Raw genomic sequence first — 18394 nt, 5'->3', positions numbered from 1 at the left:
GTGAGCTACCATATGACTTGAATATGATTCTCAAAATAATTCCCTGTCGTGCTTCAGTGCGCTGTTTTCCATCCAGTTGTGTGTGTGCCTGCGAACGGGGAGGGATTTTTCCCCTCTGTTGTGTGCCAGGCTCGGAGTAATGCGCAAGTTCCTACAGACGTCGCCTTAAACCCCTGGTGTGATTATCAGGGATTACACAGTTATCATTTTCACATCTCAAAGCTTACTTTAAAAAATGTTGGTGATTCTTAGTTCATTATCACTGTGATACTTTATAAGAAAGGTCTGTGAAAGCAGATGGTTGGATATTTCTCTGCTTTTTTGCCACTGCTGGCACTAAACTGCTGTAGTGCAGAGGCTCTGCTGATGGCAGCCGCCCTCCCTCCCCACTCCCACCTGCTGGTGTTCCCTGCTGACTCCCAGGTCCTGTCTTATACAGCCCATTACAAAATAGCTCCAGGACTTAGAAAGCTTCTAAAAGTTTGCTTCCTTTTACAAGACCTGGATTCCTCTTGTCAGAGTGCTTCTGCTCTGCTTGATCTTGAAATGCTTTTTATGTTATTCATCACAGAAACATGGTCAGGAGAGCTGCATTCAGAAATGCAGATGAGGGAATGTGCTTTTCATTATCTTTAGAATATTTTTTCACATGTAGAAGTGCACTTTTAACTTCTGTTTAGTAAGTGTTATTATGTTGAGTACTTTCTATTCTATTTTTTTTTTTTTTAAAGGGTGTAATATATAATGTCTGGAAGGAGACCAGTCAAGTATGTCACTGGAAACAACTGGGTAAAGAGCCTTTACCTAAAACTGTCTGCTCTAGTCTGGGGATTAGGATCTGAGGTGCTTTGTAGATTTCTCACAGCTTTTAGTAGGATCATGTTGATCCTGTTTTGTATATTATTCCCCTATATTTACATAGCCCCTCCATAAGAGCAGTTTTCTTTGTAGACTAACATTCGTGTGCTTCCATGTATTTAGAGTAATGTATCTGAGCTGTCTCTGGACACAATTATACGACCGTTCTAACCCAGTAAAATATTGCTAAAATTTGTTTCCAAACTAGAAATGTTGTAAATATGTTCATACGTTATAGATATTACTGGATAACATGACTCTGGTGACGTGTTTTAGCAGACAGGGTATTTCCATCGCAACAAGGCTGGTGAGGGGCCTGGAGCACAAGTCTGAGGAGCGGCTGAGGGAACTGGGGCTGTTTAGCCTGGAGAAAAGGAGGCTGAGGGGAGACCTGATCGCTGTCTACAGCTACCTGACAGGAGGTTGTAGCATGGAGGGTGTTGATCTCTTCTCCCAAGTGGCAAGTTATAGGACAAGAGAAAATGGCCTCAAGTTGCACCAGGAGAGGTTTAGATTGGATATTAGGAAGAATTTCTTCATGGCAAGGGTTGTGAAGCACTGGAACAGTCTGCCCAGGGAAGTGGTAGAGTCACCATCCCTGGAGGTGTTTAAAGGACATGTAGAGATGAGGTTCTTAGGGACGTGGTTTAGTGCTAGAGTTAGGTTATGGTTGTACTCGATGATCCCGAGGGTCTCTGCCAACCAAAATGATTCTATGATTGTCAGCCGTGTAGAAAGTCGGTGTGCTGACACGTAATCAAGTAATAATCTGGAGTAGTCCGGCAGCTCTCAGTAACAGCCCCGCTCCCGATCCTGTCTCCTGACAGGGATTCCCCTTCCCTGGCAGCAGCTCCTGGCAGAGCTGGGGCTCTCCTGCCGTTCCTTAAGAGCTGTTGGCAGCGCTTGTCTGTGCAACCCCATTTGTGTCTTGGTTGTGATGTCCATCCACATATCCTACCAGTTGCAACAGTTCAGAAATGAGATAGTAGCTGTGATCTTCCATTTTCAGCTATAAGCCAGTCTCTAACATCAATGCTGTTAGAAATACTAGGAATGCTTTAAAATTTTTTTTGCGTAGTGTTTGGTCATTTGTATGATGGAGTGTAACGAATAACACAGTCCTGTGGCTTTAATCACTTACAAATTTGCTCAAAATGGGTACTACACTCATCTAAAAGATTTCTTAATGAAACCATTGCCGATAGGTACTCCATTTTAACAATTAATGTATTGCGATAATGAATATGGCATACAACATGAAAATTATTTCTGTGTATATATTAGTATTTAATAACATATTCAATACTTTGAGTATATTGAGCACATTTTACATATTGTTTCAGTAGCTTAATGTAAAATACATCATAGGTACTAAGACATAAAAGGAGCCTTTGTAAGTTTAACGTGTAGGACCATACAGCTATGGCACCTAAGTGACCATAACTTAATTTCTGTAAGAATTATCTTAGGGAAATAATTATATTTACATTTAGTTCCATAATGTAAACGTTATTATACATTTATCATCAGTATGATACAGTTGCATAATGCTACTTTGAAGGATTTTTTTTATGCCACAGTGAAGCACTTTTATCCTCTGTTTGATTTTACCCTTATGTTTGGCTGAGTTTCTGATGCTTGGCTGTTTGAATAAGTGCCTAATTCTCTGAATTAGCCTGCCATAAATCACTGAAATACACTCATTAGCTCAATTTCCTGTGAACATGTTCCTGCTTTGTAATTTCTCCTATTTGTAACCTTTTTCGAAAACATCTTGTTTTTCCAGCATCTTGTTGGAATCAAGATCATTGTATCAAATGCAACTTGATTTTTGCTTATTTCTAGCAGGCTAAGCTCCTTTCTAGCTGAGTTACACTGTAATTAAATGTCTTACTTTGCATCTCAAGCTTTTAAAAATAATTCTTTGTATTATAGCTTGTAAGAAAAATCTTTAATGATTCAAATTGGGGCTTCTTTTTGTAGCTCCTATGTGAAAACAGAAACCCAAAACTGCAGTTGCCCTAAAAGCCTTTTCTTGTGGGTGTACAGACATTGCTCTGTGCTCTTCATCTCCCCACCTCAGCTGATTGTCCTTGTAGAGGCAGGAAAATGTCAAACCAGCCCTGGAGAACATTGATTTATATAATTGGTGTAGCCTCCAGTTTTGAAGTTTCTTCAGCCTGCTGAGATCTCTCAAAGTGTTTTAAAGTTAAGTGATCACTTGAATGTCAAACAGCACATTTCAGCATACTCGTGGTGGGGTTTGCTTTCCTTAGGTACTTCTTGTCTCTCTCTTAACCACAGTCCATTGGTTTGGGATGCACAGGCCGGAAACCAGTGACTTAGGCAGCTCATTACGCATATAATGCCGACAGTTCTTTCTTTTCCGAATAAATACCATTTCTGCCCCAAAGAACACCCAGGTGCCAGTGAGGTAGCTAAAGCCTGTGATGCCTCTGACCCTGGCTTACTGAGCAAGGCGGGTTCTGCAGGGTAATGCAACATCTTGTTGCAAGTGCAGTAGGTGTGAAGGAGGAGTGATGAAACGAGGTTTGCATCTTAACGAAGCAAGTGATTTTTGAGGTCTGCTTACTCTACTAAACTCTGGATCTCATTCGTAATACAATTGGTTTGAGTACAGTTTGGGTCAGTTGAGATTCGCCTTCATGAGATTGTTGAATCTATATTGGTTTCCTTAGTCCAGTGTTCCATTTGCTACATTGGAATGCTATTTGGGTTTTGTATTTCAGTTTTTTCACAATGCTTTGTACTCGATGCGTCAAGAGCAGCCCACGGGTTTACTCTTACAATGTTGAAATGTGAAAGGAAATGGCAGAAAAATAGAGATTTTTGTATCATAACCATCATTGTGAGTGACTCATTTCTTATTAATCTCTTTATTAGGATCTTCCATGGTTTTTCTCTGAAGTTCTAATTATTTCTCATTTTTTCCCCCACATTACAGTGAATATCTACTCAGTCTGTTCAACAACAATGTGACTGTAGTATTCTCTGCAGCTAGAGTATGGATTAAATTGTATTTACTGTGAATTAAACGAAGGAAGTAAAAGGAGAATCTGGCTTTACACCTTTCTGGGCTTTTTGAGTATAAATACACTCTTGGTTTGCACATGGGCATCAAATCTTGTCAAATACAGATTCAGTAAGGTGGTTTTTTTAAACTGTTGCTTGAAAAAAAACAAGCTAGTAGTTTTTTTTCCATTGAGTCTTTTAACAGAAATCCTAATTTGTCCCAAATAGTAGGAAAGAGGCATTTTAGTACTTTTATTTATATCCACAAAGAAAGAAATTTTTTTAAGCCCATTTCCTTTTGTTAGAATTGGTTGTGTGGAGAACATGCAAAGAGTACTGTCCACGCAGTGATATCTAGATTTGATGCCATAGAGCAAGGATATCAAACTCCTTTGCACCAGGGCCACATCAGCCTTGTGGTTGCCTTCAAAGGGCTGAATGTAATTTTAGGACTCTGTGAATGTAACTACTTCTGCATTTATACAGTTCTAAAATTACATTCAGCCCTTCAAAGGCAACTGTGAGGCTGATGTGGCCCCCGGTGAAAATAAGTTTGACATCCCTGCTGTAGAGATTATGCTGTTTGTTTGGTGCTCTAGTTGCCTTTATCAGGGTAGTGCAGTAGGTCCAGCAAGCATGTCTGGACAGGTCTCCCTCTGTGTGGGGCCAACGGTAGCAACTGTGTCATTCATAACCTTGTTGTGTCACTTGTGCGTCTTGTATTCTTCTACTCCTTCACCATCTGGCCACTGTGTTACTGAGGGCATGTCAGTACAGTAAAATCTCACATGGTCCCTTCCTCCTCTCAGGAGCCCTACTTCTGAACTCTTCTTGTAGCAGAGAGAAGGAAAAGTCTTGCTGCTTCCAGATTTTCTGGGTCAGGCTACCCGACTCTCATTGGGACAGAAGAGAAGCAGCATTTGAATGTGTAGTGAATGGTAACTGGAGAGGTGGCAAGTGGGATGGCGTCTGAGACAGCCTGGTGGCACGTAATGGGAGAGCATAAAGCCCACTCTCCACAGCAGAGTCAGGGGAATAAGGACATGGATGGGCTTGTGTACGGTCACTTTGTTCACATGGCAAGCGAAGGAATACTTGTGGATATACCAAAGAAAACTGTGTTGCCTGTGTACAGTAAAAGAGAAATTTCATTGCATAGGTAACTACAAAGCAAATGGAAATTTGATTAGGTCTTCGAATACTGCTTACAAATAACAACCATGCATAGATTCAAAGGGTGGGAATTGAAGATTACTAAAAATTATCACCTTGAAAATAAGATACATATATTTAAAATTATGTTAGAAATAAGAAATCAAGACCTGAATATATATTAAGCTAAATAAATTTACTTTTCCGTGTTTTGCCCTGCCACTGTAAATACTAGACCTGAGGTTCTCTGGCCACCATACCAGGGGACATCTGCAGCCCGGTGGCTGCGTTCCTGTTCCATGTGCCCAGACTGTGGATACAGCTGCTCAGCAGCTCCGCCACCCGTGTTTGGGATGTGGGCTGTCCTGGGAAAGTGCACGTTGCTATAGTGATGGGGTGGGAAGGAAGGAGAAGGTCGTCTGTCCACCTCTTTGTTGGCCAAGTAAATGCAGGTGCAGAAAGTTCTCCTTGCTGTCAGAGCAAAGCACAAGCTTTCCCTGGGGTTTTCCAGGGGAGGATGTACTGCTCAGTGAAGAGTATCAGTTTTCAAAGGTCAGCTTTCTTAAAGATACTTAAGGTATCAAGAAAATACTTGTTTTTTACATGCTCATGTCATTAGTTTATGAGCCACCCACCCTACTGTTCTCATCTGCCAGTGGACCTGCCCATAACAAAGCCCCAGCAAGGTGATGTTTCCCAAATGAGTTTCTTTGAAATACGAAATCTCAGATTCATCCTTCTGAGAAACAGCTCTCCTGGCAACATGAAAACCTTGAAGGAACTGCTGCTTCTCATTTCATTTTATGGCTCTCCCATCTTTCTTTTAAGATGCTTATAAAAATCTGAGACACCCAGGAGAAATCATAGTATCATTTGGAAGGAGTCAACAAAATTGCTTATTGTTATATCACGTTCTCAGTCTCCAACATGGCAAACGTTTTACTGCCTAGAAAAGGGATGAGGTTTTGAGAGAAGAATCTGTGTATGTCTTCTATGAAACGTTTGTATTTTACACTGTTATGCTGCGAATTTGAGCTTGCGTGTGAAAGTATGAAAGGAACTGACAAAGAAAAGGGTCTGCTTTACTGGGGGTTTTGTGGTTTTCGGGGTATCGTAGTTCCCCATCGTTGCTCCAGGCAAGTTCTATATCCCTAACAAAAATATGTTATCCTAAAGCATTTCTCAAATATTCAGTGCCAATGTGACTAGGGCCACTAACTTAAATTAACTCAGAGATCACTATGGAGAGCAAGGCTTAGTTATGATAGAAATTGTTCCCAGACTGTTGAGAAGTCTACTTCACCTGTTTCCCAAATTCCTGCCTGATGTCAAATGAAGCACTCGGTAATTTCCGGTGACGTGTGGGGCCCTCAGCGCTGGTGTCAGGACCAGCTCCTCGTCCTGCTTGGCCAGTCTTCCCCCAGGGTGGGGAACGCAGCCCTCGGACAGGCTGAGGAGCAGAGTCCGAGCTGTTGCCTCTGCTTCACCATCAGTACTGTCCATGTTTGCTAGATCAGGGGTGTCAAGCTCATTTTCACCGGGGGCTGCATCAGCCTCGCGGTTGCCTACAAAGGGCCAAATGTAATTTTAGGCCCGTATAAATGTAAATACTCCTACAGTCCGTAAATACTCCTACATTTATACTCCTACGTTACATTCGGCCCTTTGAAGGCAACCGTGGGGCTGATGCGGCCCCCAGTGAAAATGAGCTTGATACCCCCACACCAGAGTATAAAGTTGGTTTTAATAATAGGAAAAAGTATACTGCCCAACTATGTAAACAGGTAGCTGGGAAAATAACCTTATGGTAGAAATGAGTCCAGATGAAGTATTTACGGTTAGATAAGATTCTCTTCTAGTAAAGATGGTTTGAAAAGTATTAGGCTGTTCCTTGTTGGGGGCAGGTTGATGAATTTAAGAAAACTTATGGACAATTCCTGACAGCTCAAATTATGCTATTATAGAGCAGACAGCGTGTTTTTTTTCCTTTTTATGTGCAAGCTGATGGATGTTGTTTTGGTAGCTATTGATTACATTATCTATAGTGGCCATCTGAAAGCAATAATTAAACATTACTTAAATATGGTATGTAATTTAAAGCTCTCATGCCTTCTTTTGTCCACTTATTTCATCTTTGGCAGTTTTCAGGGTCAAACCATATTTGAAGAGGTTGAAGGTCAATGCTGACAAAAAGAGATAGCATAAAAATAATCCATTGGAGACATGACAGCTGTGAGAGTGCTCATTTAGGCACTCATCAGTGCTTTAACTGTCATAATAATAAAAGCCTTTGATTTCTCATTAATACTTTGAAAAGTGGATTGAACTGCTTCGCCTGTTGATTGTGCTGTTTGTGTTAACCACTCCTTTTATGATTAATATGAAATTTAAGAATCTAGATACTAGTCCAGCAAAGTCTATAAAATGTGACTAGTCTGATTGGAATAACTGCAATTTCTTATATGCTTAGATTTAAACACATGTGATTGCATAGTTGCAGTAGTGCCTATTTGAAAGGCAATAAATAAGGCAAATATGGAGAAAAAGAAATTAATGTAAGCAACAGTTGTAAAACATAAAAGATGGGTTTAAAAACAATACTTATGTAAACTTGATTGTTAGTGTACTTGGTGGAAGCGTGATTGGTAGAGCAGTGATAAGTTTTAAAGTCTGATACGGTTAAACACACCACTAGTTTGTCCTTTTGTTCAGTTCATGTTTCTGTTTCCCAGTTTTCTGTTTTCCTGACACTGTAGTTCAAGGTAGATGAGCTTGTGAAATGTTTTGTTTTGTTTTTCTAATGAAACTTTTTTTTTCTATGCTAGAATGTGCGATGCTATTCAATTTTTTTTAAAAACCCAGCATTTCATGGAACTGGGTTGATTTCCTTAAGTTTCATGTTACAATGTTATACAGAAACTGCCCTCCCAACAGCAAGCTCTTACTTGATGGAGTTACGTTTGGCAAATTTGAAAATATTTCACATAAAGGAGTTTAATCTTCTGAAATACACTGTGCATTATCTTTTCACAAATAGTTTCTTGAGATTCTCCTTCCTCCCATCTGCTTTCAGCGGAACTTCGCATTTTTGATAGAAGCAGAAGGCAGATTGTCCGTTAGCACTGTGAAACATGATACCTTCCTTGGCTTTTTAATTAGGTTTTAATAAAGCAAGTATGTTTTCCAGGTTGCAGGATTTTTAACTGAGACAGATTTTAGTGATGTTTTGTTTACATTTAGTAACCTGTGTTTTATTACCTACAAATGAGTGTCCATAAACCTGGGTATTGTCTGAGCAAATATCTTGTCACCAACATCCCTGAAGTTTTAATTACGGTCTTCCCAATATCTGACTGGATTTAGTCCAATATGATATTTAGCTTTACTCTCTTAAACAGACTAAAATTTACAGCACTTTTAAGTCCATATTGGACAGTCGGGACATAGATGTAAATAGCTATGCATCCTTAATTTGTCTCCTTATCTGCTTTTATTTTATATGAACTTTGAAGCCGTATTATTGAATTACTGCAGTGTTTAAACAAAAGAAGATTCACACAAAGACATGATTTGTATGGAAGTTGCTATGCAAAATAAAGCTGCATTGTAGTTGCCTCCAAAAATCAATGTGTCATCACATTAAAAAAGGACTCCTCTACCATAATAATTATTTTTGCTTTGCACAATATGAAAATTCCATTTTATTCTTGCTCTTGAAAATTTTTTTATTCAACACAAGAAACAAATGCTTCTACCTTTATCAGGCTTCTTTCACTGACAATTGCATAACTATGAAGGTAATCAGTTACAAGACGTGGCAATCTGACCTTCATGCTAAAAACAAGGTAACTTCAACCTAAGAGGCTACACAAGCCTGTCGTTGCCTTCCTTTTGAGGCATCTGTTCATCCCAAGTGTGATACAGAGCACAGTATAAAGGCACAGTTTTTCAAAACCACACACTTTGTTCCCTGGCAGGTGGGTGTAAATCCTGATGAAATTGCGCCTGGGAAGTAAAGCATATTGTGAATCAAAATGTTTGATGGTTCCTGGTGGTTGTGCTGAAATCAGCCTATCTAGGATTAGATTATGACAGAAAAAGCGTTCTATGCCTGCTTATAAATATGCACGTAGATGGTCTTTCATGTTGGTTGTCTCTGTCTGTTCCCACAAAGTCTGATATGTCTTATGTTCAAGCTTCCCTTTAGTCTAAAACCACCCAGCTCTTGCACACACCATCACCTTATTTCTCAGGGTACTTAAGCTGGTACTTAACTTGTGTCCAAAGATTTTAACTTGAAATAGTTGAAGTACTATGCTGACAAAGGCTGTGTTCTTTTTGAATCATGGCCAGTTTTGCCAATGTGCTGTTTTATCTTTCAGGCTCTCATGCTAAGATATTTGTAAAATAAACCAGTAAGGTCACAAAATATGGAATTTTGTGGTGGTTAGAGTTTTGTGCCTGCTGGTTTTCTGTAAATTCCTTCTTCCTTCTCCTTGTTTTGCAGAGATCAGAAGAAAGTATGATATTAACTTCCATAAACCTTGATCCCTCATTGCATCTTTATTTTTCTCGTTTTTTCTCATCACCTGAGCATTTTGATTAACATGCTCCTGTTCCCTTGCTATGCATTCCCCATTTCAGAAGAGAAGCATCCCTGCTTTATTTCTTGCTGGAAGGGATCTAGGGCTCTCACTTAAATGATTTATCAACAATACAATTTCAGAATCATCAGGGGAATCGGGCATTTCTATCTATGTTGGCACCATGTCTTATATATATCACTAATTCACAGGAATATTACCCATTATATGAATTACAGCTTAATGGGAGCTGGACTGAGCGCTCTAAAGTTAAGATCTCATGTGGTTTACTGTAGGCTTGCAGTGTGATACTGAACAAATTGCTTCATGTCTCAGTGTCTTGGTTTTCCATTCATGATAAAGGGATGACAGCAATATTTCCTTTTTCTTTTTTAGTTCTTCCTCTTTTCTCTTTTGAGCGTGATCTTTTAGCTGAGGATCTTTTTTGTATGTGTCAGGTTTTGTAACAGAAGTGCTAGGAACAGACTTGGGCCCTACTGCCACTGCTGGCGACAACAGGTTTTGTGATGCCTTCTCATGAAACGTCCTGCGTGCTTTCAGAGAGACTTCGACTGAACTGGTTAGGAAAGACAAGGATAAGATGCAATGATGTAATTTGGGAAGTTACGGGCAACTTTTCTGTCTTTGGAAGCTCATGTTTCTTTTTGGTATCCTCAGTCCCTAGTTAGGGATCTTCAGTGTTTATGCCACCATAAATGTCTGTAACAATTGTTCAGCTTGCAGCAATCTAAAGATGACAGGGTACATAGCAGAAAGAGGAATATTTACTACATACATAGCATTTAGCTGGTGCTGGCATCCCGCGGAGAGATTGAAGTAGGTGCCCAAAAGGTCTGTCTTACAAAATTAAGAAAAGCAGGCATTTTATAGGAGTTGGTCATGTCCTACTTAGCTACACCATTGTATAAAGAACTCACCTTCAGAGTTATTCTCCTTTGTGAGTCATCGTTACCCGTGCAAATGTGGACTGCAGAGTCTCTAGAGTGACTGAGGAATCGAAGGACAGAATAGTTCTCACAACTGTTGCTTTTTTAGGTCATTTTTAGAATTACAGGTGCACCCCCCAGAAGTGGTTAAGGCTGAAAACAACTGTTAAATTTAAATAAATTTTAAAGGGCATTAGGGACTCAAATGTTAATGTTATCTCACTACATTGGAAAAGAAATAGAGGGTAATCAGGATGTTGCATTACAAACGTTTCTGTATCAGTACTCTACTACTTCTTTTATATTGTTCTTGTTTTGTTTTGTTTTTCTTGCAGGGACCATTAAACATTCAAATCTGAATTTCTGTGAACGGTACAGTTTCCTTAGTTCTATACGTTTGTAAGTAAAACCTAATGTAATTACAGTAATTTTGACATCGTAGTGGGAAAATCATGTAAATCATCATTAAAAATCATTGAAGTATGAACTTTTTTGTTATTCTACCTTGAGGAACTTTTTCAGAAAGCTAGGAAAGCAAAAAGAACAACTGAGTAATTGATAGGATCTGTTTAATCCTATTTATATGTGAATTTGATTTTTCTAGGGCAAGTCTACATTATCATGTGAGGAAAAAGTTTCCACGTGTGCAGTATGTTATCCATTCTTTACAAGTGATCAAGCGTAAGAGCAGGCTTTTGGCTATGTTTGCATCACCCTCCATTTTATTTGTTTGTTTGTTTTTAATGGAGAATAGTTTGTTTTTAGAGGTAATTTTGTTTAAGGCTAAAACACTGACAAGGTAGCATGGAAATGTTTCGTTCTGCACTCTGGTTGCACACGCTGTAGTTTTCTTTTAAAGCCTGTTCAACTCATTTCTCCAATGGCTACACAGCAGCATATACCTAATTTTTCTGTGTCCATCCCTATACACCAGTGAAAAGGGCTGTTAGCAGCAAAGTTGGAGTAAATAAAATTATGCCTGGGCATGACCAAGTTAAACAAGTCAAAGAGTGCACAGTGGTGAATAAGCGGGTTCTCTCTACTACTTACAGCCAATTGAATTAATTAGTGAAATGGATTTGGGAGATCAATCCCTTGTCCTGCAGGCTCCATCCGTCCTGGCAAGCATCTCGAGACAAATGACAGTCATGCACATAATGGTTTTTAGTCTCTTTGATGGAAAGCTCTGATCTTGTTTCTGTGGCTAAGCGTGAGGCATAAGGCTGGATGGGAACTCGCACGGGATCACCCAGGCTGTGTGCCTGCTTTTGGGAAGGATCAAGCATATCGTCTTTCATCTTGACAGGTGTTTGTCTCAATCTCTGCCATTGCTTCCGGTGACATCATTACATGTAATACCTGTAGGTAACCTACTGGCAGGCTGATCATCCTTGCATTAGAAAGCTTTTCTCTGCAACTGCATAATAATTCTTGTTTTATGTATGATCGACATGGAGAACAATTAGTCACAGTCCTCTTCTCATAACAAACTTCTACATATTTTGAATATGTTATCATGTCTTCTCTTAGTCTTCACTTTTTCTAGACTAAACAATCTAATTCTTTCAGCCTTCCCTTGTTCTACATCTTTTATCATTTTTTGTGGCTTTTACCTGGACTCCATCCAACTGTCTCCTTCTTCTGACAGCCTGGTAGGCAAAGCTGGACACTAATGCAGTCAGGGCCTTGCCACTGCTAGTAGGGGAAGAATAATTACTTGATTTCTTTACAATATTACTATGAGTATATATCAGGCTGCCTTTTACTGCAACTGGATATCATCCTGATTTATAATTTGTTTACAGACCGCTATAACTCCCCTGCAGATCCTTTTTGCAGTTCAATTGCCTAGCAGGCTTCCTTTCTATACTTGTGCATTTAAATTCTCATTCTATGGTAATTTGCTTTTCTTTTTATGTATCTAATGCATTAATTTCAGAACATTTATCCAAATTATTGTTATCACAGTGAATTCTAATCCAATCTTGTAAACTGCGTGAAACATCACCCCGTTTTATATCGCGTCAGATTTTACAAATCTCTTTTATCACCAAAGATCTTCAAATACACAAGGCATCAGAATTACAACTACCGTGTTCTGAAAAACTTGATGAAACGTCTTTGGTTGTGCCCACCTCTCTGGTGAGCAAGCAGCAGTTATGTTGTAGGGCGTACTCAAACTTTTCTCTGCTTGTCACTCTGCTGGTGTTCAGCGACCCAAGGTAGCTGACACTTCAGCCACCAAAGGCAATGCTCAGATGCTGAATTAGCCTGTGCGGAGCTCCAGGTGTTGGCACCAGTATTCTCTCAGGCAGAGCTTATTTTGAACTAGCAATGTTGTTCTATGCTGTATTGCTTTTTCTAAGGTATTTGCAAGGTTTTTTTCTTATTCTTCTCATTCTTTCTTTTCCCTGTGTCTTTGCATTGTGAATTTTTTGCAGTTCTCCCAACATGCTAAGCTGTGGGTACTTACTGATAGCTTTTAAATTACTCCTTTGGGGCATTAAGGTAATTAAACATCTCCTGGCATAGCATACTGCTCACTCACTCTGCTCTGGGTTAATTGGCTGCTGTGCCTTTAGCGTTGCCCTTCTGCAAACTCGTCCTCTCATCTGAACCCTTCCACCCCTGGACTGCCTTTGCCTGGAGGTGTCCTGGGTTAGTCCCTGGAGCTGGCTGCAGATGCATTCCCTGCACTCACCCAGCATTTGTGTGCTCTTCCTTTCCTAGGAACCAGGAAATCTCATGGTTTCTAATCACTTTCATTTGATTTTCTTTTCATCGCTAAATTCTTAACAGTTCTTCTACAAAACTAAAGTTAGAACACCACCACCACCTGTGCAATGTCTTTTATCACTTTATGGCCTGCCAGATTACTTCTTCAGCAAATACCTGAGTATCTTTTTCTCCAGGAGAAATAAGAGGTGTTCAATCCCAAACTTTGTCTGTATTCTACTTTTGAAAGCCTTCTGAGTTTTTGTGTGCTTTCATGGAAGAGTTCTTTCATCCAGGAAGCCAACAGAAGACTGCTTTGGTTGTCTTCACTCCTTGAACTATTCATGGGAATATTTTTATGAGCTAGTAATCTAATCCTTTCTGCAAAGCAATTGCAGCTAAAAACTGAGCCTAAAAATGGAAGCCTAACGTTGCTTCAAAATGTATTCTGCAGCTTTTTAAAATACATCTGAAAGAAACTTCCCGACGAACCTACAATGGGTTCTGTGCCTATGATGAGATGAGGTATAACCAGCTACGACATTACCCTTGTGACAGGTAGTCACCATGCAGCATAATAAATGTAATCGTCCCTGAGCAACAAAGTAGAGCTAAATCTGACAAAGACTTCTACAATCTATATGAATGTAAAAAAAAAAACCCATATACATATATATATATATATATATATATATATATATATATATATATGTTGTGAAGAAGACAAACACAAACTCTTTATGGCAGAACACCCAATGCGAGTGTTGGTCTCAGAGTTACAACCTCATGGTTGATCTGTCTCTTATGGGCCAAACTGCAGCCCCACATCAGCAGCCTTTTTTTCGTTTTGGAAAGGATGTGTGTGGTTCAGCTATTTGAGCATGCTTCTTGTTTTCTTTGTTTAAAAGCTGTTCTGTGAAAGTTATTTCAAACCTCTGTAAATGGATGACAAACAGCCACATTTTAGCTAGACCAGAACTTTCTTAATAGCCATTTCTTACCCTGCTATGAGTGCTATTTCAGTAGCTCTGTGGGTAACAGCAGCATTTTTCTCTCTTTGGAGGCTCCAAATATTAGAATTATTTTGGAGGAGTGGTTTTGGATTCAGTTTGTATTGGTACTGATAGGTTATATATCTTGGGTATTATATAATGCCTGTAATTTAAGAGTCCACAAAGAAAACAAAACATTTCTTATATTCTGAGGCATTTCCAGGGAGTGAATAACTATGATTAACTGAATAGGCCATTAGCTACCACTATTACTCTGCTCAAATGCAGCTGAAATAGCATTTCTTTATTGGTAAAAATATTTGGCAACACTGTACTCACAAAGAAAAAAAAAAAAGAACTTTGCAAATGACATTTTTGGAAAGTCTTCCACATTCTTAGGAATCTCCAAATAAGTTGTATTTAAAGGCACCAGACTCAATTTTCCTAGACTGAAACTGGTCAAGAAATATAATAAGTATAGACTGAAGGTGAATATTATATTTCACCAGTCTTATGCCCACATATTTAGGAATTCAATAATTAACATAGCTATGGGGATAAAGTTTTCTTTAGATTGAATAAGTCTTCTCACTCAATTATCTCAATTATATTGTATGTATTTACTTCTGGTTAGATGTGTTTTTTCTCTGCAGTGCCTATGTGTTTCCAGCTATTTATATCACTGTAGGAACATGTTCTACAATTACAGAAAAAAAATACATGTTGATTCATTTTATAATAGCAGAGTTACTAATGAAATACTGATAGCAAGATTTTTCTATTAGTGCTATGAGCCACAGAGCACAACCTAACAGTTAGTAAATTAATTACTGTTTTTCACTCCTGATTGTTGGTGGTTTTTTTTTGTTGCTGTTGGTTTGTTTTTTTGATTTTTTGTTTGTTTTTCAATGCTATTTTGTCATTTAGATCTTTCTAGTGTATCTTAAACACCTTTTATTGCAATGTCTTGTTTTAATTAGTAAGAGCTTTGCTTACAGTAAAGGAATTTTCCTTTGTGCTGAATTTTGTTCAAAAGAAGAAACAGTGTGTCTTCAAGGCAAAACTAAGGGTCTTGAGATTATTTTTGAATTTAATGTTCTTAAGAGCTTAATCTGGTTAGAAATCAACTATCCTCTGAAGTTTCTTTATCTTCCTCTGCCACAAACAACTTATTAATATCTTTTCATACTGCATAATATCAGATCTCTTCAGAAATGTTGGTGGTAGTTAGGGTAAAAAAAAAAAAAAGAGTTATAGTAATTAGGAAGAATATTTCTGGTTTAAATCCTTTGGTGAACAGGAATGATATGAATTTGGCTACGTTGCTCTCTGGAGATCCCTGGCATCCAGAGCAGGCGCATTCCTCTGCTGACTGGAGCTGATAGATAACTTTCTGTAGATGGGGTGGTCTATGATGGATCTGAGGAACAAAGACTCTAGCTCTAGTGACTGTCTCTTTTAGGAAAAAAAATATTGTCTCTGCACAACTGAAGTTGAGTTTTACTTTATTTTTCCCATTTCTTGAAAATATCGTTTCCACTGATAATAGCATGTATGAAAAAGCTAGATTTTTAAGGACCTAATATTGAATGCCTGACAACTTTGGAACTTCATGGGATTTTAGAAATGGCAAAAGGGATCCTTTTAAAAGCAGTGATATCAAGCGAATGCAACTACCATTGTTAAAAAAAGAGTTCAGAGTCTTTGTTCACCAGAGATAATGGAGAAGAATAGTAGTGATGGAGAAGTTTCTGTGTTGACATGAAGAGTTCTTGGTCTGTATTTAGAAGGGAAAGGTAGGCTCAGACACTGGTAAAATAATAAATTCTCTTGTCTGCTCCGTTAAGATTTCTTTTGATTATTGCAGTAGTGTGAACATACTGCTTACTTAAGCATTTTCCTAATTATCGTAATTATTTATATAGAACTATTTCAGTTTTTTATTAAGGAGGATATTAAAAATTTAATTTTATTTTAAGAGCTAGTTTTAGGCATTCAAAAGTGTCTGAAATGTAATATGAGTGAATGCAAAAACAAAAGCTATTGAGCAGTTAATCCAGTTAAACGTCTAGTATGGATTTAATAGTAAGTCAGTGAGAGACCATAGCTGGCATCATAGTGGCCAATAGTCTTCAACGGGCGCAAGAATCTTGCCTCTGTCCTGGTGCTCTGTCATCCCATAATGATTATCTGAGGTATTTTTATATGTTGTGGTATTTGATTGGAATAACTGAACTGAATGTGTGGCAACACCAATATAGATTCAACCAATGTTTTTAGAATTTGCAGAGAGACAGCTGACTAGAAAACTGAGCTAATGATCTGGAAGAAAATGACCTACAGGAAGAGCATCTTCTGCTTGTTTAATGCTGGACAGATCTACCATCAATACAGACATATTTTTAGAATAACAAGATTATAAGAGTAAGAGGCATTCTGTTTACATAATTTGTAAGTTTTAAGTAAAGGTGCCAAAATATTTTTAGTGCCAGACCTGACAAGGTAGAATCAGCACTGGAAGTATTGGCTTTCTGATCAACAGCAGCTAAGGTCACAGAGAAGCCACAAGTAGTGACAGATCATAACTTGTACCTAAAATAAAGTTATTTAAGGGATGAATTAAAGCCAAATATAAATAGTTACATGTAAATGCATAGTGATATTTTCAGGCAATTCTTAGACATTTAAGAGAAGCTCTAGGTTTCAAGGTTCACCTTTCATGGCTATTCATACATTTCTAATTCACTGGAGAGGCAATTCCTGCACTGCGGCTATTGGAAATGATGTTTTCCCTGCAGAGTGAGAGCTGCAAAGAGCACATGGGAAGGAAGCTGATGGTTTCCACAGCATAGCTAAAGCCAGGCAGAAGACACAGTTCTTAGCAGAGGGGCGTGTAGACACAGCAAACAGATTCATTCCGCAGACTGGTAAATCCCTAGTGGGCAGCTGCAGATGGGTACCTTCAGCCAAAGGAGATGCTGAAAGACCAGGCTGAAATTTAGTAGTACAAATATAAAGTCAGGCATTTAAACAAATAAACACAGTTTCTGCAATTACTTTTTTGGAGACAGTAAAATGAGGGCAAACCAAAGTATGTTTCTTAGCTGTGAGATGTCTCTGAGCCATTGATGTAACACAGCTGTGTTTAAAAAAAAAAAAAAAAGTTAAAATGCTATCTTAGGATGTATCAAGCAAGGTATCTCCAGGAGAGACAGTGAAGTTATCAGTACCTTTGTCATAGATCATAAAATTGTTTAGGTTGGAAAAAGACCTTAAAGATCATCACGTCCAACGTTAACCTATCACTGCCAGGTCCATCACTAAACCATGTCCCTAGGCACCATGTCTACATGTCCTTTAAACACCTCCAGGCATGATGACACCGCTGCTTCCCTGAGCAACCTGTGCCAATGCCTGACAACCCTTTCGGTGAATAAATTTTTCCTACTATCCAATCTAAATCTTCCCTGGCGCAACTTGAGGCCATTTCCTCTTGTCCTATCACTTACTACTTGGGAGAAGAGACCAACACCCTCCATGCCACAGCCTCCTTTCAGGTAGTTGTAGACAGGGATAAGGTCTCCCCTCAGCCTCCTTTTCTCCAGGCTAAACAGCCCCAGTTCCCTCAGCTGCTCCTTGTAAGACTTGTGCTCCAGGCCCCCCATCAGCTTCATTGTTCTTCTTTGGACACATTCCAGCACCTCAATGCCTTTCCTGTAGTGAGGGGCCCAAAACTGAACACGGTATTTGAGGTTGGGCCTCACCAGTGCAGAGCACAGGGGGATGGTGACTGCCCTGGTCCTGCTTGCCACACTATTCCTGATACAAGCCAGGATGCTGTTGGCCTTTTTGGCCACCTGGGCACACTGCTGGCTCATATTCAGCCAGCTGTCGATCAGCACCCCCAGGTCATTTTCCACCAGGCAGCTTTCCAGCCACTTTTCCCCAAGCCTGTAGCGCTGCCTGGGGTTGTTGTGACCCGACACTTGGCCTTGTTAAACCTCATACATTTGGCCTCAGCCCAATGATCCAGCCGGTCCAGATCCTTCTACCCTCCAGCAGATCAACACTCAAACACAATTTGGTGTCATCTGCAAACTTAATGAGGGTGCAC

The 18394-nt window shown here is 39.2% G+C and overlaps 1 protein-coding gene across 6 annotated transcripts in view; it reads left to right on the top strand.

Annotated features, from left to right (window-relative positions):
* The window catches only part of SCAF8 (SR-related CTD associated factor 8), a 159896-nt gene that overhangs the window by 64034 nt on the left and 77468 nt on the right, over positions 1–18394 (top strand). The window contains exon 21 of one of the 6 annotated variants that reach the window (XR_010471425.1): positions 10909–10945. The exons of 4 other annotated variants lie outside the window; for them this stretch is intronic. The gene's annotated coding sequence lies outside the window, so the exon portion shown is untranslated. Of the gene's footprint in view, positions 1–10908; positions 10973–18394 lie in introns of all 6 variants that reach the window. One more of the 6 variants, XR_010471424.1, reaches the window with a different exon arrangement.

Source organism: Columba livia, chromosome 3 (assembly GCF_036013475.1).
Source record: "Columba livia isolate bColLiv1 breed racing homer chromosome 3, bColLiv1.pat.W.v2, whole genome shotgun sequence".
NCBI classification, from domain to species: Eukaryota; Metazoa; Chordata; class Aves; order Columbiformes; family Columbidae; genus Columba; species Columba livia.
The sequence above is the reverse complement of the archived record's forward strand: the minus strand, read 5'-3'. Positions and strand labels throughout refer to the sequence as shown.